The sequence below is a fragment of the Bombus bifarius genome, unplaced genomic scaffold (assembly GCF_011952205.1).
Source record: "Bombus bifarius isolate JDL3187 unplaced genomic scaffold, Bbif_JDL3187 scf7180000008013, whole genome shotgun sequence".
Taxonomy (NCBI): domain Eukaryota; kingdom Metazoa; phylum Arthropoda; class Insecta; order Hymenoptera; family Apidae; genus Bombus; species Bombus bifarius.
The window spans coordinates 75388-102604 of record NW_022884389.1 but is presented as its reverse complement, the minus strand read 5'-3'; the positions used below and the strand labels follow the sequence as shown (position 1 = coordinate 102604).

Genomic DNA, 27217 nt, shown 5'->3' with positions numbered 1-27217 from the left:
TATACATTACAATTTCGTATTAATGCTTGTTATAAACTTATTCAGAATTTTTACATATATATACATATATATACATATACATATATATATATATATTAGATGTATATGAAAAATTAATATTAATAAATAGAGCGTATATCTGCTTAAAATGAAACGAGACAAGATCAGAGTCACACAAATTTGTCTAATACTCGAAATAGTATTATGATTTATTAATCGATTATTGGACTTTCTTGTGAGTAGCGTCCGTATATGGAGTATATAGATTTCGTATATACATGCAGTATGTTGTATCTTGAATTTTCGCAACAGGTTATGTTTGTAGAGTTCGAATAACGAAAGAAACAGTATACAAAAACAATTTACAAACCGTAAATAGACAATATCTGTCAATATATCTCACATAATTGAGTCGGTCAAAAAATATTTTAGACTTACGTGCTACCTGTATACTTTGAACCCACCAATTTTTATAGAGATTGAAAGTTCGGGGAATGTCATTTCATTCTTCCGATCTATTACTAAACCAAAAGATTTTAGAAATTACTAAGATACATAAAAATATCTAATTATTTCGAATTATTTTTTAACTCATTATCTACATAATTAAAAATCATGAATAGTTTTTAATGATATTTAACCTGTAACATAATTTAATTAAATGAGAATATTATATAAGACCTTGTTATCAGTGTATCCTTACATCCTTTACAAAGAAAACTATAAAATCGATGATTCTTTAAAAAAAATTTTTTAAAAAGATACTACATATCATTAAAGCAACAGGTTGTTTTAATCATATATAAAAAAACATCTTTTCTAAAATATTATTATATATAATATAATTAATTTATTGCACTCTATCCAGGAAATAATTTTTTAATGAGAAAAATGTGTATGTTGTGTTTCAAATATTGGAATAAGTTCTCTATAAAATTGATAAACCATTTGATATTTGTTTCACCCAAGGAAGTTACTTCTACTTTAGCAAAATCAAATTTAAAGTGCCCTATTTCTGATGCGATGGGTAAATAAAATTGCTGTCAAGCGTCACATATCCTTCTTTTTATTCTTTTTCTTAGGGTCATAGATAAGGAGTAGGTTAAAGATCTCTGAATACGTAAACACTACTTCGGTCGATGACTGCTCGGGGTGAAACAAAATAACAGAAACATTTTATTCACCTTGTTTCGCTTATGTTTTTTTTGTTAAACGATTGGTGATTTCTTGTTTTTTGTTTATTATTTATTGTAACATTTTGATTTTTATTTTATTTTATTTTTACTAATCGTAACATAAATTTCTAGTAGTAGCAACTTGGCAAAGTAAATCTGGCAAAAGGTATTTTACTTGATGTAGCATAATACGAAATTAATTAAACGTATTATAATTGTTTTATGTGCTTAATTGGTTAGGAGGGTAAAATAAATTAATAAATGCAACGAAAATGTACTGCAACCTGCACTTAGGGATCGCAATTTTCTTTATTCCGTATAAACTATGGGACGAATGTGTGAAGTATGGTTGGGTCTTGTCATTCTCTCGGAATTCTTTAATTAACTATGCATACAATGCATCGGTGCTTTCCCCTTTCTAGCTGAAAATAAGAATATTTAATTAGAAAAATGTGCGATACAGCGCATCGCATCAAAATTTATAGCCAACAGGAATCGTGATTATACAAAGTTTTAATATATGTATTAAGTTTTATTCTGCTTTGTATATTTTAACTTCCCTTTGTTTTCCTTTCTATCTGTGGTATATAAAAATTTTGCAAAACGTTATAACAATTTTATATTTAGAAAACCTTCATTTTACGTCTTGACGTTGAATATTTTATTATTATTTTACGAATTCTACATTTCTAGATTTATAAAACGAGAACATACTACACAGGTTATGATATTTTCCACGTTGACTGATTTTCTGATATGACTTCTTGTATGACACTTAATACATTATTTATAAAAAATAGGCGACAAAAGATTTTCAAAAGTAGAAATACAGTAGCTTCTGGATGTTTCCAATCAAACATCATAGTTCTCTTTTATGGATGAATCATAAGTAATATCTAGGAGATACTATGACTTGTAAAATAGCATTTCATTAAATTGTCTGCAAGAAATATTCCATTAATTGTATAATGATTTAGATTGATACAGTTTGACGCAGTAAAACGGTTCATAAAGTGAAAATAAATTTAAACATTTAGGTATTACAAGTTTTTTTAAACCTATTGTAGCCTATACATACAGGCGTGTAATAAAAGATAGAAATAATAATAATAACTAAAATAACATAATAAATAAACCACACACTTTCAAACATCAAATAACATGAAAATCAGAAAATTAAGAAAATTATACTTACCTTATCTTCGTTTTGTGGTTCTCATCTCTTTACTTATATTCCTAAATATTTTTGTATAAAAATCGATAGTCTACTTATAAATGAACTTCCTAACCAGCGTGCAGTAATATGAATAATTGAGAATCGGACGGATAAATTAAGCGATTATTGGATTAAACCAAAGAGGTTCGTGATGTCGAAAGTCGAGTGTTCAGCACACGTCATTCTCGTTGCGATCGAACTTTCTCCTCCGCTGTATCCTCGGTGTTTTTAGCCGCGGTACACGACCTAGCTCTCGGTCTCGTTTGATTTGATGGTATGTCCTCTGTTAGCCGCGAATCTCGGTGCTCGTGCCTCTTTTGTCAAATGCATCGTGTTGACGCGATGAAACACGATGAATCCGGGGATCAAAAGAAACGGGACTCGGAACCGGTTCTATCGACTCCTTCAATCTTTTCCCTGCAATATACTATACGTCGCGACGAATGCAAAGAGTTTCACCCTTCCACGGATTTCAAAACAAATATTTTCTTCGAAAGGAAACGCCGATAACGATACAGCTAGTCACCAAAGTATTTGAACACTTATAAAAACCTTTTACGAATATATCGCGTATTTTATAGGAAAGATTCTGAAATTTGATTAGCACCATAATGAGACAAAATTGTCACGATTATAGATGAGGTGGACGTTGGATGAAAGTGGCCAGTAAATACTCTTGATGTTCAACAAAAAAGATTTATTTAACAATTAACAATTACGCTTTGCTTCGCTGTTACACTAGACTCTTCGCACTTCACTGTTCGAAACGGAATGAATCTTTCGTTCAAAACCAAACGGATTATTTTCTTTGTTGCCCCTCGATATCCCCATTTCGCACGCGTTTGTTACATGTTCGTGACGGTTGCCGCGTATGCGTTCTTCCGAATATTCGGCGAAAAGACCGTAGGGATATCGATTGTACATTAGGCATGCCGGCCTTACGCTCTGAAGGTATAGCGCTTTATGTCGCGGAGTCGTCGGAAAATTCTATTCTGAAGATGTATATAGAAGTTAGCAGACATTTATTACAAGTATACACTTCATATAAATCACCGGAGTATTTGATCAGAAAATTATTGATCGTATATACCAGTAAACCACAACATTTAATGAAACAATTTATAACTATTTATTATTCTATGTTTAAGACCACTATTCGTGCTGTGTATTAATTCTTTATATACGTTTTGTGTACGTTAGCGACGATTGTCTCGTAACTTCTATGAACATTTACATCAACTGATTCCAAATTGCACCAATATAATTACAAACAGTCATATCTTATCATAGTGTTGATCAGTTTCGTACAACACGTAATTTTCTATTGTAAGGGTTCGGATAATTTTATGAACTAATGTACATTGAACGAATTGTACAGAAATCGTTTTTAGCTTTAGCATTGGAGGAAATCAGAACGGGCATTGACGAAATACAAAATTAGCGCTATGAAGACGAGCGCTTAATGTTATTACTAACAGCTGGTCAAGATAAATGAAGAAATCGAGTCTTTGAATCGAAACTTATTGTAGCAATAAAAGTTAACATTATTTTAGAAACGAAGATCAAATACAGTTGGTTCCGTGGACTGATTTAAGTATTTTGTCGCCGAAATATGTGTTGAACGTAAAAAGTTTCAGTCCTTCCTTCACAAGTTCATTGTATGTATGTAAATATTTTGTTAGCGACAATCGTGTATCGTGTATCGAACGAGCTATCGCGTGTTAGAGAAATAAAGAAATCGTTTTTTAGCATTGGAAAAAATTGAGATGTGCGTTGGCAAAATAAAAAGTAGCATTGTTGTTGAAACGAAGCTGAGTTGGAATACAATCGGTTCTATGGACTGTTTTAAACAGTTTTTTTTGTCGAGACGCGAAGGTTTTCATTTTTCTATAGGTTCGGAATAAATATTTTATCGGAAATCAAACGATGGCAATTGTGTATCAAATAAACTATCACGTGTTAAATATACAGAATATAGGAACGCATGTATGTCTACAAAAAATATACAGAAATTGTATTTTATCATTGGGACGCGCGTCTAAATTGGAATACGTGTAAAACGACTGATTTCGTTGAAAAAGTAAAAAACGAAACTCAGTTAACGAAATTCAGATCGATTGGAATTCCTGGATTTAAATCGTTTATTTAATGTGAAATGATTTACATCAATTATGCGCTTGACATTAGGACAATACACATTTAAAGTTATGTTTGATAATAGACACATTGTTAGTAAACATTCTGCCCTGTTAGGATGTTTTGACACAAGTAGCTTTTTTGTCTTATAAGATTAACGTTTAGCAATAAAAAATTACGAGTACTCTGTTTTTAATATAATCGAGTGTGTCTAATTATCATTTGGAAGATAATTTTCGCTCTACATACTTCTCAATTCAATACTTAATTAAAATTGTTATAAAACTTATTTATTTATTTATTTATGAACCGAGGGAACGAACGTAAGACACTTAATATAATTCCTATTTATCCATAAATCAATATTCTTTATTATTTTAGTACGCAACTCATATCGTTTATTTTATTTACAGCAGAACGTGTTAATCAACTAATTTTAGAAAGATTCTCTTTTCCGTGGAAAAATTTCGACAGGCTCGAAAATTCGTGGAAATCAAAGCCAGTTATCTATTAAACTACGTATTTCGGCGTGTATTGCGTGAATTTCAAGATGCTCGATTTCAAACTCACGCTCATCTGTCGTTAATACAAGTGCAATCGATTTTGAAGGACCACGACGATTGCTGCCAAATCGAAAAGGTTATTCGCATGACCCATATTCAGCTTCTCCACGCGAGATGAATTTTCATACGGATGGAATAGCGTGAATTGGTTAAAAATGATCACACGGTTAACTAACTGCCTATTAAAATTTGACAATGTTTAATATCTGTTCGATCATTCATAGTGATTCATCGATAATGGACGTAGAAACACGAAAATGACATTTCTTAAATTAGATAAAAATGTAAAATATGAAAAAGTATTTTGTTTCGAGCGATATAAATAAGGTTATACGAGTTTGGATGAACAGGGACGACGGTAGCGACGTGGTTAATGTAGTTGGCTACTAACGCCTAGGACCTGGGTTCGAATCCTGGCACCGAGTTTTTACGCCTTTCATGGATCGTCGACGTTAGGGATCATCTGGATTGGAGGAAGGCGGCGACTACTACTAAACCGACGTTTTTTAGGCTACTACACCGATACTTGGCTGCCATGAAGCGCGAGGCGCGCTTATATTCACGGAAGGAATTTCGAAGAAGAGGGATTCAGAGAAATGAAAAAAGGCGGCTCCTCCGTTTCCTATAAGGACAAAACCACCTACATCCTCCGCCGCCGCCCACCAAAAAAAAATCGCGTTTTAGGAGGATGTCAAACATTCTTTCCTCTAACGCCTAAAAGAACCCAGAAAACAGAGCCGCCCAAGCTAAAGCGATAAAGCGGACGAAATAGTAAAATCGGGCGGCGGAGGGGATCGAAATTCTGAACGGGGCAAGTGCAGGACGGGCAACATCTCATCTCTATGTGGTCGATGATTCAAAATCTGTCGGGCAATTCCCCTCCAGACTCTTTCAGAACGCGCTTCGTGGAATCGCAGAGATTAGGTTGCCAGCAGCAGTCATCCACGGTGTCACTGAGGACAATATTTCAAAGCAACTACTTTCACGGGCTTGGCCACCGATCGTCCATTTTGATTCATTTTTCATTTTTGTAAAGTAATAAGAGAGGTTCCTCCATTTTCTATCAATCATTTTCTATCACTTATATTTCTATTTTTTAAAAAATTTTACGATTCAAAAGTAGCTCAGACTACAAGGTTTATTTTAATTATTTTGATATTATTATTTTAATAAATTTGTGCGAGTATTTGTCGATGAATATGTATAATTATCTTTACAAATTTTATATTAGTTCCAATTTGTCAAGAAAGTCCAGTTAGCGAGCAATATTACATCAAAGGAGCCTTATAATGAAATAAAAAATCGTATTACATATAATTTACTGTATTTGTTTGCCAGAAAAATTAGTTACAAGCCAAGAATATTTTACTTCTAGTGAATAGTATACATTGCGAAAGATGTTTGAAGTATGTTAGATTACTATTTCTTCTGCCGATGCAATTCTGAATGATCTTGGTACATAATTTACAAAAATGTTTGTGTAACTTCTATCTCCAAAGCGATGTAACGAAATATACGAGTCAATAAAAAAATCGGAGAAAGCTTCGGAGTATTTTTCATTAAAAAAAAAACCGTTTCTTTTTAAACTTCTATTTCTATTTAAATTTCTATTTCTACTTAAATAGAATTCTCAATGAAATTTATCGGTGAATCAAATGTGAGTAAACAAACATACTATGTAATTTCGTGTCAAGCGCTATAAACTGTTTAAATCATTTTTCGTTCTTCATAAGATTGAGTTCTGCTTTTTTTTTTTATTAATTTCATATGTATACGGCTCCTTGCTATTAAAAACTAAAATTAGACGATGATTTATGATCTATGATTTATTTTTCAAGTACTGGAAACTTCGCAAAGTTAACGAACTAATGAATAGCGACATAGTGATAGTTGATGTATCGATTGATTGTCTTTGATAGTTTGTATTTCTTGAAACTTTCCATCTTTCACGATTACAAATCGAACTGTACTACCTACTTTAGTTATAGGTTAAATTATGCAGTATGGTAAAAGAGGTGAATTCGAGAGTCTCATAGTATGGATAAGACCAATTAAGCTGAATCTAGGTCAAAAAGTTAACAATGCCAGATTTACAGGAAAAATTTCTCTGTTTCTAACGTTATCTTAATATATAAAGGTGTAAAATAGCTTTATTTACCACATAATCCACTGTGAAACAAATCATTCTAATAACATTGATTTTAGAAACTGTGATAAATTCATTGTCCATTTGTTATTCTATCTGATGCGTACTATCCGGTCTGCAAATCTTAAATTCTTTTCCCTAACATCACTTTGATCTTGAAAGAAGTATATTTTTGCTTGCATAAACCAGCCTTAAATCTTCCTCACTTCTTTATCCTACTTCGATGGAATTTGTATTCGTAGTTACGATTAGTCTTCTCAAAATATTTTGTTTCGCCCTATATATATATGTCACTTTCGTGTTATATACTTCGTTTCTCGCCTATATTAATCGTGCTTGTAGTACAACTATCTTAAACGAAGTTGAAGTATCGTGTCAATAGATACAATATGATGCTTGATTGTACTTAACTTTTATTCGCGATCATCTTCATTGTTCTATATAGTTACAACCAAAAATAAAATGTACAAGCAGAAGGTAATTTCTTATATGAAAATAGATTAGAAATGTAGAATACAATTTATCATCCGAGCTCTGGACATATATGTTGAAAGGAGGGAATATGCTGAGATGTGTTAAAATATAATATAATAAGAAAAAATGTTAGAATATGGTACATTCCTTTCTGCTGTCCTGGCGCGCCACGTGCCGAAAACTACCCTTTGCTTTTTTCGTTGGTGGGCGCGCTCGCGCACACACATACACACACGCACACATTCACATTGAGTCACGTCATGACTCAATCGTCGTTGCGTCGGCATCGGCATCGGCGTCAGTATCGGCTACTCAAAGATATTTTGAAGTGATACCACTTTTACCGCAGTTACCATTTCTATATACATACATGCATAACTGAGATATTGTTCATGGAGCTATTGTTTTTCTTATGTATTTATAGAATGCGTGTAATTGTAGTAAATACCTTATCAGAGAATGTGGCAAGGAAATATAAATAAAAGAACTATTGTTTCTCCATATAATATTTACGTAACTTTGATAAGTTATTAGTTTTCAGAAAGTACAAAGGAAGATTTTATCAGCAATACTTTATTTTATGAATTATCTTAAATTGGAGTTTTTTTTGAAACCAAGATTGGAGTGAAAAATATTTAACCCATAATTTATAATTTTAACCCATTTTTCCTATCTTCCTATATTGTACTTTACCTATAGTTATTATCACACTTGTTTTATACGAAAGTCGACTCTGTTCAACATCCATGAAACTTCAGTTAGCTGTTATTTGAAGTTTGAACGCTTGAAGACTACAGGAAAGAAACATGATCACATAGTCCATCTATTTTAGAGGGAAGTAGTTTAAAGTTCGGTATGTTATTAATTAATTCCACGTTTACAAACGACATACCTGATTTTGGGACTAACCATATACTTTACCACATTCTTCATAACTCTAAAAATATTGCTTGTCATATTACCGAAATATTGCTTGTCGTATTATTGAAATATTGCTTGTCTTAACTTTAAAATCATACCTATGTAGTTGCAAGACCTTGTTAACCATATTTTCGGACCTAGCAAATTCTTTTCATCTTTAGCTATTTTATACTAAAATATCACTTTTTAATCAGAATGTGATATTAAAATTTAAAAACTGATATTCCTGTCACGATTTTTCCGTTACGAAAAGATTAGTCTAATTATTCTAAAGATGTCGATACACACTAACAAAAGTGACAGCAACAATTACGCAAGAACGCCGTGTACCGGAGACAGTTAATGCAAATCGAGACGCATGCATCTGTCTTTCAAGAGGCACAACGACAAGCAGAAAGGATTGGCGGATCGCCAGTCTGAAAATAACGAAAAATAAGCAACGATCAGGATTTGCATAATAGCGGAGGGAACATCGTCCACGAACGGAAGTTTCGTGCGATGGGCTTCCGAGGCGTTGCGAAATATGGAACCAAGTAAACGTTGGGTGCCTCGTGATTCTGATGAAAAACACCGTGTAACCCCGTGGAAAAATAGACAAGTCTGGGTACACGTGGTACAGCGGTCGTTTGTTATCTTCGCGCTAAAAACGAACTCCACAGTTCGCTACGCGCGAAAGATTACTTTGCACGGTTTCAATTCGTTTTTACGACCGACCCCTGTTTTATAGTCGATGCGCCATTACCTTGCCGAGAAACGAAATTGAAGATGTTGTCGAATTTCTCGCAGATGTTTGTCGATTCTACTCGAATCGAGTGAATGCCATTAAAAAGAAAAAAAAAAAAAGAAGAAAAGACGCTGTCTCGCGACGAAACCAGCGAGAGTTGTGGAAATGGATTCGTCTCGATATTTGCAAAGTGAAATGGTAGAACTAGTATTTTAGGATGAAATTCTTTGAGATTTTTTCTTGATTAGTTCTAATCTGCTTGGAATTATTTTTTGATCATTCTCCCTTGCAATTATTGCCTAAATGCGTAGGATATTGCTTGACGGAGAAATGCATTGTTTCACAGATGTACAAAAGGGAGAAAAATAATTGTTATGGGTTTTGAAATTTTACAATATAGATTTATTAGACTAATGGAGTATTTGTGTGCCGTATAAAAACGAACGACATACTTGTCAAGCATCGTGCGAATGGTTGTGTATTATTTTCGAATTATTGAATGAATTATTTTCGATTAAATTTTTCGAATTTAAGTGTCTCAATGACTTTATAGAGAGAATACAGAAATCCAGCGATAAATATATAGAAGAATTTATCGTTCTGTTTGGAAAAATAGATGTGATTTTTAAATATTCAAAACGCCATTCACATTGGATACCGTTTAATTTTATTTATTTGGGGATATGGCTTGTCCTAGTTGCGTGGAATTTTGTACATATATACAGCTTTGTGTATCTATAACAGATATTCGAAACTTAAAAATATTATATGTTGTATCAGTCTATGATATTTGTAAAGTTAGATTACAAGGTAGTAAGGTAGATTACAATTTGAAGAAACTTCTTTCAAAAAAGAAGAATAAGAAACATTTTATAAAATACTTAATTATAACATGTTAAAGGAACTCCTATAACATAAATAAGAATTTCATAGAAAATATAGTTTGAAATAAAAAAGCAGCTGAAAGATAAAATGATTTTAATGCATTAGGTATGCATATTATATTATTCAGAAGGTAGCTATAGCATATTTTAGATTCTAAAACCACTGTGTACGATCGCTCCAATAACGGGGAATTCCTAGTCGGTGTTAATTTTCAGAAGAATAATTTGCAAAATTAAGTACTTACGACATAATCAGATTTACGGTCGTGCAATTTGCTTTCACGCGATAAAGTACGCGTCGTGATGAATATCGATGAATCAAAATTTCCATCGTACACGGAGAATCTTTTAATTTATTATCTCTATTACTGTATCTATGAAACTACACGATCGATCACGATGTCTGGTTAGAAGACACGTGGTTTAACCGAGAATAATGGCGGGAAAAATGCTGTGAAAATTTGCGTGGCGGTCGAATATCCAACTACGAGATTAATTACAAGAATTATTTCCTGAATTACGTTTGTTTCGTCGCGTCCCTGATTTAGATTAGTCAGGCGATCGTTTCAAGTTTTCTGCTGTAGAATAAATAAATCACGCACTTTCACAAACCGATCTGATTGTTACGTCGCTCAAGAGTATTGATTCGATTTGCTGTGTTAGTTCCCAAGTATTTACGCTCGTGTGTCGTGTTCGAAATAAATGTATCGAAAGTATTTTGATTTCGACTTTTTAAAAATGTTTCTCCGTGATATATCTCTCAAATTAATCAAATTAATTATTCACTGTAATTTTTGAATCATGTTATATATTTGATATATAATTGGTTAAGATTATCTATCGATGGTAAAAGAACATAAAAATATATGTTTCTTTAAAAAGCAGAAACTTTTGAATCGGACGATTAACAATGATCGTGTAATTATTTTATATTACGTATGTATTTAACGAAACCGATGATAGAATCGATGATAAACAATTTCAGAGTCAAATAATTTTCATCTATATTTTTGTTACACACACATATCGTGTAACGATTTAATCTTAAGTGACTATCACGGTGTTCATTACTAGCTTATAGCTCATAGGATAAAGTTTAATGAATAATGAAAACGAAAAGAATCAATATTAAGGTATATAAGTATGAAATAAATGTTACAATGAAATGTACTTATTTAAGGTAAAATTGTCAAACCTGTATACTGTTAGTTTTGTTTGATACAAAGAACTCTGCTTAGTATGTATTTATTTATTTCTCCTTCAGAGATCTTTAGTACAGCCTTACAATGCTTCTGAACTAAACTATCGCTAAAAGATGGTACTCGTATGGGAGTGCTTCCTGTCTGTTCTATTTGCCTAACGAACTTTCGTTTCCTATCTGTGCTTACAATTGGTATTGAGACTTAATTAATAAGAACGCAAGTTTCCGTAGTGCAGCTTCGCTTGTGAACGTTATTAAGTTATATAAGCGTTGATAACAATTGAAGTACTGGTACAAGGCTGGTTTTGTCTAAAATAATATAATGACCATGTTCAGTGCGAAAATAGATGTGGAACGACGCGGAAATGTCAGCTACATTTATTCTAGCATCTACTCACGTGTAGATCACGTTTACAGATTATTTCTAAGCTATATAAATCCATATTTGTAGAATTCTATTGAAATAATTCTATGTTATTTCGCAACTTTTTTAATCGTTCACATATCGAATTTTTTAATTTTGGCTAAAATTTCATCCACCTTTCGAGTCAAGTAATTTAGATTCCTAGTTAAATAATTTAGATTTATCTATTAGATGGATCTATAGATGGATAACATTATTAAATATTCTTTATTATTGTTTTATTATTGTGACATTTTTCTTTCATACTATTTTTCTCTTGATCGTCATATTATCGAAATATACCTTCCAATAAAACTAAATCTCAAGCAAACGATATTTTATAAATGCCGAATACGATTAAATATTCAACGCGAAGCTTAAAATATTGAAGCGTGAATGAATTTCATTTTCTGCTTGTCCATCGAATTTTCTTCGTTAATATACCATATTTATGAAAATCCTTTTTCGATGAAGAATTCTTTCGCGATGATCCTTCTCTTTCGATTATCATCCTTGAATATTTTATATCGTTTTGTGTAATATCTACATTCTGTGCATTCTTACATTTCCAACGAATGCATCAATATCTCCAATTTATTTATTATGCAAAATTATCCCAATAACGCAAGAATTTCTTTTCTTTCGGGATAAATTTAATAGTTATTTACAGGAAAAAAATGTGGCAAACGATAAACCAGTTTGTAGTTCGTGTGACGATCATTTTGCAGTAGACAGACGATTAACGCAATGTCTCATGTACAATACGTACAATGGTACGTACAATGTATCAAAATGCGTATTTTTCAAATTGTTACAAAAGTAGACTCTGATGGATTTCCTTCGCCTTAGCACGATTACTTTTCAAATGACTAAAAATAAAAATTCCTAGAATCCGATAGACTTCACCTTATCGGTTATATTAAATAGACCGTCTTACGCGTCAATAGGAAAGGTTCAACGACAAAATGATCGCAAGAACCGATTGTTATGTAGCTACAATCCTCTCTAATCTCTTAACTGGATTTATTGTTTTTTGGACGATCTTCTGACACGGTTGAAGCAACAGTTTTCAGCTGCTGTTATCTTCATCAGACCTATCTGATCCTCTCAAACGCACACGACAATATCTTGGAAAGTTTCTTCCTTCCTCCTGTCTGTGTGTCCGTCCTTCTGTTCCTGTTATAGCTGATCGTTCGGTAGTCTGCGAGTCTGCGAGAAGCCTTGTGCGAATAGGCCTCGACCATGCCAGCAGACTAAAATCATTGGCTTTTATAGCGCGACACGACGCCTGTTGCGCCCTGTAGATCCAATTTTCTCTTTACACGTTGAAGCTACGATAGTCGAACATGATTGGGCAAGTCGAGGATCGTTCAACGACTAGCCACACTGTTCGATGATGCTTCACGACTTTGTTCACACTTGGGTAACTTTCCCAGTACACTTTTTAATTGTCTTCCTTGTTAAGAGCATTTTTCTGTATTAAGTATCGTGAAACTTTGATTGGTGCGAAATAATGTTATTTTCTGGAATCAGGTTGTTATGTAGTTGTTGTTTGTAGCAAATATTTTGTAATTTCTTTATATATTTTCAGACGAGTTTCAAATTTTACCAATATAATAATGACAGTCTTGTCTTTTAACAGGACTAGTGACAATTTCAAAATATTTTGTATGATTTATACAATAGATTAGTTATCAAAATAATCACTTTTTCCTGAGGAATTTAAAAATTGCGAGAAAACAAACACGTTTCTAGTAGACAACGGATAAGAATCATTCACTAATAAATACGATAAACTCAATGTTTTAATCTTTTAAAGATACATATTATGTAAATACGATATTACTTAAGGAATATCCTAATATTGTAACGTTACGAACTCATAACTCTTAAATCTCTGCATAAGCAACATACTCTTCCGTTTCTCTTCCTTTTTCCTCATTTTCTTTTTCGATATTTATCACTTGCATCGCTTGCACGCTGTTAACGAGCGAATGCATCTAACTTGCCTAAAAATGATTAATTTTTGCTTATCGTTCACGAGGGTTGAGAATTGGCAGCGTGCCCCGTTTCCAGCGGCGTAAAAGCGATTCGAGGGTGTACTCGTGCAACCGTTTGTTACGTGTCAGACTTAATTAAAATTTGATAGACACGTCGAGCGAGAAAACGTTTTTTCACCCACGTTTTTTAGAACTGTGTTTTCTGTCGTCGATCTTTCTCTTCTTTCTTTATATAGATTTCAACGTCCCATCAACTACACCTGCGGTGGATCTTGATGGACGTGGTTTTGTAGTTTCAATTGCGTTCACCTCGTTCGTTCACGTTGTTTGATTTATCCTAGAAAAATGAGGAACATCTCGTGAATACTTGAGCCGTCAAATTTTTTGTTTCGTGAACAAAAACATCTCGACGAATATAGTTCCACGTTGTCCACGTATCGGCCGTGATTTCCTCCGTTTTATTATTTGTTTGTTCAGGGGAACGAATCATTTTGGCGATCCGCCTCGGGTACCGAGAAACATTTTCGAAGCGAAAATAAAATTGCTGCATAAACTGTTCCTCCGGCGTCAATACAGAGGTAAATTATTCTCTGTTTCGTCATGTTCCTTGTTCTGTAATTCTGCTAGGTACGAATCAATCTCGAGTTTGTTTAACGTTATTTGCATCATTTTGTTTCACAGACTGTTGCCAAATGCTATGCACCTTTTCATTGTTTCTTTGCATCGGTATATCATACGTAAGAATTTTCCTAAGAGTTTGAAAAGTCACTATTATCTTAAAATCTTTATATAATTTCAATTTTATATTGTAATTTTACATAATTTTACATATAAGAGAATTAAATTGCTGCAGCTAAATAATATAATTATTTCCCTTCGTATATCAGTTAATTTTCAGTACAATAAAAATGATGTGTGAAGTATACGAACTTACAGATCATTGCATCTAAATTTATTAAACGTTGAAAAAATGTTACGTTTTAGTATAATTAACATACGTACTGTTTAATTCTAGTAACAATAAAATTCCAATTCTTTATGTATAATTTTCAATGTTTGACTAAAACGGATAAGCAAAAAAGAAAGAAAAAGAAACAAGGAGCACGATATTATATGTAGTTTACAGTATATATCATAATTAAAAAGATCGTTTATCGTGAAAAGAGCAGTTCTTGCGTTTAAATTAGTAAAACCACTTGATTTTAGTCAGATTAAAAATATCTTTCGTTTTTTACATTTCAAACTCGGTAGTCGTTTCGAGTGGTTGTATGCGTTTAGTAACAGTATCAGGTATAGCATAAATTTTAATCAATGTGATGATACAGTTGCTCGCCACAGCTAATTTCAGTAATATAATCTGGAATTGCTCTTAGCACTAATTGCACTCAGTACGCGTCTATTTTATTATCCTCCAGAATTGTGTCGTTATTATCATGCAAATGATTTTTACGAAGTTCCCATGACGAAAGATTTACGTACATGCATAAATTTTATTTATTACTTTGGACACTCTCAAATTAAAAATGCCCATAGAAAAGTTTAAACTTTATTTTCGCTTGCAAGTAATGGAAATATGCAATTGATACGTGGACATAATTTTTTGTGTTCAGTTTAAAAGTATAATAAAAAGATAATTTTCAGTTAAACTGAATTTATATCCTTATTAAGTAATGGCGAGAAAAAGTATTCTTCATGATCGCTTTTTAAAAGAATTTTGTTACCTTTATGAAATTTTCTTATTGTTAACTTTATCAGTATTATTATTGTTCATTTGAAAATGAATATAGTAAAATATTAATTACTTGAATCAGAAGCACGACAAATCAGGCACCTATATTAAAAAAAGAATGAATAGTTGAAAACAATTGAAGTTTGTAACTGTAAGTTATTTCCGGACTGTGTACACGTTACTCATAAGGCAAAAACTTTCTTGGTTTTTGTACCTTGCGTTATTTATTAATATTTATACTTACTTGAACAAATATTAGATATCAAATAAATATTCTTAAAGTTGAAGCTCAAATAGGAATATTTCTAAACAATGAAAAATTTGTAATGCTTCGTACTCCAACAATTTTTCGATACGTTTAACCAAACGATTGGTAATTTCACCACACTTATGTTTTAAAACTTTCTGAAAAGCCATGTTTCGAGATCCATAATATTTATGGATTTTTATTTATATATAACAACCTTCTCCTTTTTCCATTTTTTGTCGCCTAAAACGAACATTTAACGTAAAAAAAAATGTTATACATTCATACTTCTTGTTAATCATAATTCAGATTTATAAAATTACAGCGTTTCTCTCGTTTTACTCTGCAAACTTTTGCTCGGCCGCCACCGTACACGTACACAGGAGTACAAAAAATTATAATTTCTATAAATATAATTTTTATCAACTCTGTAACATACAGAATAAGTATATTTTTATTGCAGATATAAAAAAATCGCAAAGGAATCTTTTACATCGTATATCAGACTATCATTGTGAAGTGCCATCTTATTCAGAAATGCATCGGTGTATTTGCAAAGTTCGATCGCATTATTATTTCTAAATGAAACTCTACGATTATTTTTACATTCATTGATTCTTCGTTCCATTAAATGGTTTCGAATAAAAGAAATATCGACGATGCACTTCCGAACAAAATCGCACTGCGCAATATGACAGAGTTTAATAAACGATGTAAAATTTTTCTGTACAATTTTGTTATATCCGCGATAGCATCAGAGCAATATAACTCGTCCCAGTTACTAGACTTACCCATTGTATTTAATTCACTATTCTATAATTGATCTTTCTACAAAACAATACGCGAAACAGAGTGTGAAAGATAAATGCCTAAATGAGGCTTCGTCAACGTTGTCTGATTGAACCTAATGCCTTGTGTCTTTTCATAGAACGAAATAAATGGCTTACTGTTCTATATAAGAGATCGTTAGCTTGTAATCCGAAGTTGAGACGTATTATGCGCTCAGTGGTTTACGAAGTTTCAAGGTGCGACGCGGAAATTGCTTGATTCACTTTCGACCGGTTCCGTCGCGTTTAAATAAAGCGTGTTGCACAGTAGTTTGTGACGGTGATACGTGGCTCTGGAAGAAATGCAAAATTACTCTTGTACGGCTAATCCTCTGTGCTTTTCGTCGTTAAATGTCGCTTCCAGAATTTCGCAATCCTTTATATACGCTGTCTGCTTGTGAAACGTGTCTTACAGTGAATGGCTTCTTTTTCCATTTGCGAGGCTTTACGAACTAACGATATCCCCAATCCGTCGTCCGGGTTGATTATGGTTAATTAAATTAGTATTGACGCCAAAATTCCGGCCGATAGCGCGAAAATTTTGTTTTTTGGATATTTGTGCTTTTTGCAATGGGTTAAATGGTTAGGCAGAAATTGCAGTGAAGAAAAATTTTGAATTCTTATTTGAGCTTTTTTTGGATTTGTTCTTTTCATTGATATTGTGTCTGTATCAACGGTTGGTAGAGAAGATATAGTAATATTTAAGAGAAATTATACGATGAATAGACATTTTCAAAAATTTCTTATTTAATTGATTTTATCATGTTAGATATAAATCAATTTTATTAAATCTAAGATTCGCTTACTTCTGCTATAAAATTTTCACGTATAAAATTCCAGATCATTTAAATATTCTCTTTTCCATACTCATTAAAATAAAGTTATTCCTACAACAAGTACAACTTCTTACATTTCTTTAATTGTAAGGACTCTCTCGTACTATTTAAAAGCTTTGCGATAAGAATTCCAACAATTTATAACTATCCCCAAACAAATCAATTGTATTTTAATCATCAAGGTTTAATTAAAATGTAAGGTGTTTTATAATTCTAAAAGTATCAAGTGTGATACTAGAGGTAACAAATGCTATTTTATTATTCACTACTATTAAATATCGATACAGTGATTAAAGATAATAATTGCTGTCACTAAATTTGTTAAAATTATCGCGTATATTTTTCTAAAATATCTGCTCGTTCTCGTAAAAAGTAATTTTCGCGTGGCCGTATAGTTTGCCAGATGAAAAAATGAACGCCAGTTCCAGAATTAGCTCATGTCTTCGACTGAATTCATCGCAACAAAAGCCCTCGCGTTGAATCGTTTCGACGCTATGCGATCCGTGCTCATTTCCGGGCATGCCTGATGATGAATAGGTTCACTTTCTGGCCATAAATGCGATTTTACGGTGGTACGATATCTATAATCTTCATTCTGTAAGTTTGGTTTAATCTTTAATTACATTATCGAGACAAAACCGTAGGGCTTGTTGTGTGGCGAATACAGACCAAAGATAACGATTTATTTAATATATTTAATATTTATTTATGTTTGATTTATGTTTATATTTATTTATGTGATGCTACAATACTTATTGTTCAAAATTGTAGCTACGGTAAATAAAGTGTGAACTGAATTCTTCAATGAATCCTGTAAACTATTTCGAAAATAAGTATTTTGTATGTTTGAATAAAAAGCGGAAAAATCTTTTCTGACAGAATTTATGTAAAAATACCAAATATGCATGAGCATATTGCGAAGTATTATTTTTGTGACATCGAGTTAAGATATGCTATTCCCATTTATATTTATTCTTTGTCCTGTTTTATATTCGTCACAGAAAAATGAATATTTAAAATTTCTGAACTGTACACTCCTTTGGAAAGCAATCAGATGTTTCTTGTCAGGTTTAACATTTGACGAGAATGAATTAAAATAGAGAGATCACGAGATTGAGAGATCGTTTGGTCAAAGCTGACGTCCGTATGTCTGCTTTGAGAAATGTGAAAACTCAGTTAATTCAGCCTTCTCGAGTGATCCTTGACCTCAAAAAATTAGGTTCCGCGTTTGACTGAAGCAAGCAATTTCCTTTCGTATACGCACCATTCTTTCATTTTTCTATGACCGATTTTATTTCCTGCGTATTCTCATTATAGAGTTGCTAACTTGAATTACGTATGTATATCTCTCTCATTATATTCACAGTTTATTTCTAGATATCTTTTTATTCCATGGAGAATTTATCTGAGAATTTATTCAAGTTGAACACTCATCGTTATCTGATATTGAAGTTTTTAAAAAATATGAAGTAACTCGTTCTCTTATAAGGTTAACGTTTCCGTACGTAGAATCGCCAAAAAATTACGATGAAATAATATGAAATATTTATTATTTCTTCCTTTGCATAATTGAGTGTATTTAATCATTATTTGAAAAATAATTTTCATTATATTACTCAATTAAATATCTAATTAAAAGGAATATAAAATAAAACGTACCAAGGAAATGAACGTAGAGCACTTAAAATACTTGCTATCTTTCAGAACGTGTTAATCAATTATTTTTAGAAAACCCCTCTTTTTCATGGAAAAATTTTGTTAGGTTCGAAAATTCGTGGAAATCAAAGCCATCATTACCTAGTATTCACTACATATTTCGGCGCGTATTGCGTAAATTTCAAGATGCTCGATTTCAAACTCACGCTCATCTGTCGTTAATAGAAATGCAATCGATTCTAAAGGACCACGACGATTGCTGCCAATCCAAAAGGTTATTCGCATGACCCACATTTAGTTTCTCCGCGCGCAACGAATTTTCGTACGGATGAAATAACGTGAACTGCGCAAACACGCATGATCACAGGCAAGTTGGCTGTCCATTAAAAACTGTCGATGTCTAATGTGTTCCATCATTCATATTGACTTTCGTTGATAAACTAAAAAAACATGGAAACACGAAAGTGATATCTATTAAATTAGTTAAAAATACAAAATATGAAAAAATATTTTGTAATCGCAATATTTGTTGATATAATTCAATTAGTATCTAGAATTCTAAAACACTGGAAGATTTGCAAAGGAATGTGCAGATAAAAAATGGATGTTCAATGATTTAAATATATGTATGTAATGCTAGAACCTTCAGACTTACGAGAGGGTTTTATAAATAGGAATGTCATAGGACGACGGTAACGCTGTGGTTAGCGTAGTTGGTTGCTAACCTTCCAAACCCAGGTTCGAATCCCGGCACTTTACTAGTCCAGTTTTTCACCTTTCCTAGATATCAAGAAAAGGAGCGGTCCCGGATGGTTGGAAGAAAATCTCCCAACCGAGATTGAGTACAAATTGTCAAGCGAACTAGAATTAGGATAAGACCTTAGGATAAGGCGCATACCAGTGAGAAGAAGAAGAGTTAGGGTGGTAAATATTGTGGGTGTTTACCCAAAGGAGTTAGGTGATGATGAATAATTTTGTCAGCACCACCCGAACATCCATCCATAAATGGGAGGTCGTCAACATAGGAACAGGAAACGCTTAATTTTTCAGCATTTAGTAGATTTAAGGAATAATGGGATTAGGGTATCCTGCTATAGAAAACGTCGGTAACCTGAAAGTTATCAGTAAGTCGTCAACAATCAACTACCTCCAAAAGTGAAGGGATCGTGGTGTCAAGGAAGGATTAAGATGTCAGGAAAACCGAGCTGGGTTTGGTCAGTTTAGTAGCCTACTACGTGTGCTATTCAAGCGTTGTCCTTATTTTGCACAATTTCCACATGTATCTCTGAATTTTTATAACGCAATAAAAAAAAGAATTCCTTCATTTTCTGTAAATGTTTCATTTATTTTCATATATTTTTGAAAAATTTATAAGTACCGATTCAGGACTTAATTCAATATATTTTGATATCTATGGTAAAAATAGCAAAAGCTATTATATGCTATATGTTAATTGCACAGACTAAAAGATTTATTGACAAATATTTTAATAGACTCGTATGAACATATTTTTTAATGAATATGTATAATTATCTTTACAAATTATATATTATTTTAAATCTATCAAAAAAAGTCAAATTATTAATCATGAAAAAGAAATAATTAATCATGAGTCATAAAAGTTAGTAATCGATATATCGCTGGACCACATGGCCCATTGGGATTTTCCATCCTTCCTAGCCCGTCAGCATTTTCACTTTTCCCTGCACTGTAGTTCATCGGGTTTTTTCCAAATGGTTTTTCCACGATACTACAAGATTAGTAATAGAAATATTTTATACCTATTTTCGATTGAAATGTTTTTCAAATACTTTTAAGATTGTTCAATTACAAAAATATATATTCATCTCATTATTACGTTTTGTAAGTTATGTTTTATTTTTCAAAAAGTAACCGTTTACTTGTTAGGTTTACACAGTGGGTTTATCGATCCACTGGTTCCAGTGTATCTTAGGTTTTAGTGGTTTCCCAGGCCTGCTGCCCTTTTTTACAGACACGCTGCTCAGCATCCACGAAAAAGTTAGAAATTCAGAGTTTAGTCGGGCAAGTTGGAGTAAACTTGTGCTAAAAAAAAAAACATATCGCACTTCTTGCCTGGGGAACGTGTCTATAGATTTAAATTTTACTATCTCAAAAGTTGAAGATGAAAAATTAAATTGGCTGAGTCGAAATGAATTATCTTTCATAGTACTTATATTAAAAGAATTTTATAAATCTAATATTTCTTACAAACGTGTATGTAGTACTTTATGCTCTTTAGATTACAACATTTTTTACGATTTTTTGAAAAACTTTCCTAAAAGTTACAAAGAAAGAAATATACAAATGTAGTACAAAAACATAATAATCGTAAAAAATAAGGAAGAGTGATAAATTACTGATAAATAAGTAACAGAGAATCGTCTTTTTCTTTTGCTTATTGTATGTATGTCTCGTAAATGTCCGCGTTGCTTGTGAAGTGATTTAATACGAACCTCCCAGAAATTTTTTCATTTAAAAATTCTCTATTACGATAAAAGTAGTTCTTCATAACGATAGTTTTCCACCACTATACATTCCTCATAAATGAATGCATAATCTAAGAGATATGAAGAACATAACGAGTATCATGGAATCTTCCACATCTGCCTTATTAAATTTCGTAATTCACGTCAGTGTCATTATCAATATTAAGTAAATATAATTATCTGTATATGTGATGTTTATTTATCTATTCCAAATCTATTTAAGATGTATATGATACATCGCAATAGGGATTGAAAATTAAATCCGTGTCATGACTTTAACTACAATAAAATATATATTTCTGTACATAAGTACATTCTATATAACAAAAGATGTACCGATGATTGAAATTTATCATTAGTAAATTTCGTATCTTTAAAAATATCAAGATTATTTTTGAACGTTTCCTTCTAAATAGAATTTTTTAAAATGAAATGTATACATATACATTAAAAAATAACAATCTAAGAAGGGAATTCCAAAAATACCAAATTTGCTGTTTCCCACATAATACACAAAGGAATATGATATAACAATTTACAAATCATAAATGATTTTTTCAACCTAAGATTCAAGGTGCCATATATCATGTCATCGATTAATACCTTAATTTACAATATTATAAAGTACAAATATTTTTATCTTCGATGCAAAATCAAATTCAGTATCCTTTAACTTTCTAACGTTAGAAAAACACTGACGAATTACGCATAATATCTCTTAATGGCCCGATAAATTTTCTAATCGGTTACGTACATATATATCTAGTGGTGATGAGAGAGCATATTTAATTCTGAAACGTGCGACAATCGACCATTGTCGTGACGCAATTTGGATACGGATAAGTGGAAAGCAATAGGAGCCTATATCTGATTTTTCGGTTGAATAAAGTTCGTCACTCGCTCCTCGATGTTGTTATGGACACATGGAAATCTCTACTATCATCTAAACTAGGACAATGGAAATATTTTACACGAGAAATTTTTGAAAATAACAATAACAGTTTAATAATACCGTGATAACTCCGACTTTCCACATTTCCAATCTGCATTGTTTCCATTGTTTCCAGTTTTCCACTTGTTCACGAGTATAAAGCGTGTATAGTTTCCGCTTAACTATCCAATACACGTTTCAAAACGTTCAACATTTCGCCCTCTCCCCCTTTTTTTTAAAGAAAGGGGAACGGTCTTTAGCTTTATCTGTCGTTTCTCTTTCTTTTTGCTTGAACGTTATTTTTTAATCTTTGTTCTTAACATTTCGTATTTTGGAATGCTTTGTCATTATTATTGTCATTCTTGAACATACAGGTTGGTTGGTAACTGGTGGTACAAGCGGAAAGGGGGTGATTCTACGCGAAAAAAGAAGTCGAAAATATAGAATAAAAATTTTTCGTTTGAGGCTTTGTTTTCGAGAAAATCGACTTTGAAATTTCGTTCGGTACGTGTGCGCTTTATCACGTCTCGTTATAACGGATCTCACTGCAGATCGTTGTCTCAATGGAAAAATTTAAGAAATTAAAAAAAAATTTTTTTATTCTATATTTTCGACTTCTTTTTTCGCGCAGAATCATCCCCTTTCCGCTTGTACCGCCAGTTACCAACCACCCTGTACAGTACAATTGTATTGTACGTGAATGAGGGAACGTAGAACGTAGAATGAAAACACACACAAATATGTATCCCCTTGCTAGTATGTATGTGAACGTCGGATGATGGCCTAGGCCTCTGTTGCTACAAAAGAGTGATATGCAAGTGTGGAATCTCGTTCCCTAGGCCTCCGGCGACTAGCCCACGTGGCGAGCATAGTTATGTAAATATTCAAGTAAAGTTCTTTCTAATACTTCTCCAAATTCTCTCCATACTTTAACAGTCATATATTTTTAGAACATAGACTGCCAGCCATATTGACGATGAGACTTGCTAACATTTGTTACAAATTCAATGCTTTTCACTGCGTTTACCTTCCAGTTGTTTTATTATAAATCTGTTATTTCACTCGCATCATATGTACTTTATAATGGAAAATACTAAAGAAAAGAAATTTTCCAATATGTGTATCGAGTAAATGTTCTAATATTTACAGAGCAGCGAACAAAAGAAGGTTTAAACATGATACAAAAAGTATCAATTTTATAAAACGGATTTGTATTTGACAAGAGCTGTCCGGTAGTCTACATATTGTTCCAAAAACAGATTGGGATCTGTTAAACGTTTAGGTGTTTTTTAATGACGATTTTTAATTGCTTTTATCTCTATTTAATAAGATATAGGAACTACAATGACAATAATAATTTCTGAACCATAAATGGTCTTATTTGTTCAATTTATTCGGTTAAAAGGAAGGGAATTAGTATACAGAAGTTATTGAAGCTTCCTTGGTAAGGAGTTGATCAAATGATAAAGCTTTTAGAGGAAGCTCCAATAACTTTGCTTTTTATTAAGAGCTTTTAGAGCTTCTTATATAGAGAATTTATATTCGATGAAGAAATTAACAAATGTTATATTTTCTCCACGGTGAATTTTTCCTCGTCAATTCATGTCAAACGAATTATCGATAATTCGATAAACTAAGGATTTAATATTTTCTTCCCTTTTATCTGCAAGACTGTAATTTGTGTCGATACTATCCACGCTCGAGCCGTTATTCGCACATATCTCGTTGAATTTTAAAGTTTGATACGTAGTACCAGGAGATAGAATTCTCCGACAGGATTTTTCAATCGAGCGAATCACGCTTCAGCATCATTTCTCACTTTCTTTTCCAGCTAGAAGAATATATTTCTCTTTTACCTCAGATTCACGATATATTACATAGCTACGTGTGTACATGTATATGCGAAAGATCGAATTTTGATTGCGTCGAATACCGGTACTTTTATTACAAGATAAATAAAAAATGCGCGTACAGAATTATCGTATTTTGCAAAATAATATTTTTCTTATTGTATTTTCGAAGAGTTCGCTCAATCAATTCAAAACTGTTCTTTAATTTGATATTTTTATTCAATCGTAAAAATAAATGACTTTAATAATTTATTTGACAGTTCGAATCCGGATTAAAGCACGAATTCTATGTATAATTTTAAACTAAATATAAATCTACATTTCCTAACAGAAAACGTTTCTCTATTTGTTAATTAATTTTTTATTGGTCGATATCGTTTATATAGAAAACTGTAAATAATTAAAAACGAATATTAGACAATGGAGTTTGAATTTAATAAGATGCAGTGAACTTCGTATAAAGAATATAAATTTCTCAAGGGATTATTAAAGCCGCTGAAATAAATCCTTACTTTATTAAATATCATTTTAACACGGAGTCCGATAAACAAATGTTCCGTCTAAAAGTTTCGTTATTTAGTTAACTGAATTTTTGGGTTTTCGTATGAACGCAAGCCAATTGGAACAGGTGGCCACCTTGCGCGTCGCCTACAATAGAAAACAGCACCATAGACTTTCAACACCTAACATGACAATTTTATATTTATTATTTATTTATTATATTAGGATTAGGACGAACTTCTGTTTGATTTACACTTATGGTCTACTTTACTAACCATCAAGTTTAACGTCCGTCGTATTTAAGGTGATTTTTATTACATTAGGCAACAATAAATCAAAAGAATCTTTTGATGTTATAAAATATTCTATAGGATCGTCTAATTCTAGTTCTCTGAGAAGGCTACTTGTAGCTCTAAACAAATTATTTCTATTTTACCCATTTTCGAGCCTATACACGCTATCTTCTTCTATTCCTTCTACAATTTTTTCTATTAAAATCAGAGCAAGACTTCTGACAGTACCGTACAGCATCGCACAACAATGTGTCGTCTGTCTATCTTTCATGGTTACGATAGCTCAATTGTACTTTGCAAACACGGATAGCTAAGCACTTACATGAATAGCTACTTGCCAATCGACTAAAATATTAGACGTGTCTGAACGAGCGTATTCAGACAGGTCGACAAGGTTCGTTAAGCGGCGAGTTGGTCGACTCGATCAACTTTAGTCGAGCTGTAAGAAGCTTTAGAATCGCTCAGTGTAATTACTGACGCGAATACCATTAACGATAATCTCTAATTATGGAAATTATGGATTATTATTATACTGTAGCTGAAGATATGGAATCTAATGTTGACACGTACGAAGCAGCTAATACAAGTAAATAAGAACACTGGTTTACAGAGCTAAATATTCCCAACCATCGATTCGCACATGCCAGCTAACAAAATTAAAGTTCAATTTGAGTGCTTTCCAGTGAAATAATTAAATTTTAATTCAATGAAGCATTTCAATTAAATGTTATTTTCACGAATCACGTATTGATGGATTTTAATATTTTCAACAAAATATTACAGCCTTCAAATTTTACTAATTAAGTGTCAAAAAATGTTTAAGGCACTTTTAATTTGAATACCGCTACTTTGAATATCAGAGATAATAAAGCGTTTGTTTTTTCCGTGCTGAATATTTACAAAATATAATATTATCATGTGTAGTATGTAATATAATACTTTCCCTGAATTATATACTTGTAATTCCGTGTTTCTACAAGCTGATCCAGGTTCACGCTAGAGCTCAATGATAATAACTGTTCCATGTTGTATGTTGAAATAAAAAATTCCGGATTTACGTGTCTCAAATACTAACTAGGTTTGCATAGATTAAGTAGTACCAATCATTCGAGTGAATTGGATTAGCTAGCCTTATGCGAATTAAAAATATTATAGCGATCAGAATTATAGTGATCTTTATTTATTATATAGATTTATTTACTGTGATTGAAACAGAGGATTATGACTCTAATTAATAGTAATTTAATAATAATAATAAATAAAATAAATAATAATAAATATAATATAATAATAAATAAATTAAATAATAGCTATTTCTTAATGTAGTAATGTGATACATCTAAAACAAGTAAATTTGTACAACTACTCAACTTACAACTCACAACTAATGAGTAACAACTAACTCGCAACTACTCGCAACTTACTCGTAATTGACTATCCTCTTCATCAAAATGTCCTTTTATACCATAGTTTTCGATATTATCACCACCTACATGTGTTTTACAGCTATTAATGACTCAAGATGATCATCGATCAAATAAATTATAGAAATAGAATTTCCTAACACTAAATATTTTTATACCTTTATATATTCTTGTAAGAAGGAATACCTTTTAAGAATATCTTTTAAAGGAGAAGATTTTTTTCTTAGAAAAAGAGAAGACCTCATAAGAAATAGCTTTAAAAAAAAGAAGAAAAAAAAGGAAACAAACGATGTACGTCCTAGGCTTCTAGCGAAACTCTCTTTCCAAGTAATTGTTTGTTTTCATAGTTCGCGTTTCTTTGCCTGATAAAATGAACATAGAAATGGATTAAAAACGAATAACCTTATTACCTTTTGCCGGGGCCAATAAATCGATACAATGCCGCATTTCTTGCACAAGATGCAGAAATAACTCGGAATTAACTGAAGAAAGAAGGAGGAAGAGTAATAAACGAGGGTTGAAAAAGCAGTAATACTTTAAGTCCTATGAAAGAGAGTTGAGTAAGCAAATAAG

The 27217-nt window shown here is 32.2% G+C and overlaps 1 protein-coding gene across 1 annotated transcript in view; it reads left to right on the top strand.

The window, feature by feature from the left end:
• Nucleotides 1–27217, top strand: part of LOC117206903 — a 51987-nt gene that overhangs the window by 863 nt on the left and 23907 nt on the right. The gene's annotated exons all lie outside the window — the stretch shown is intronic.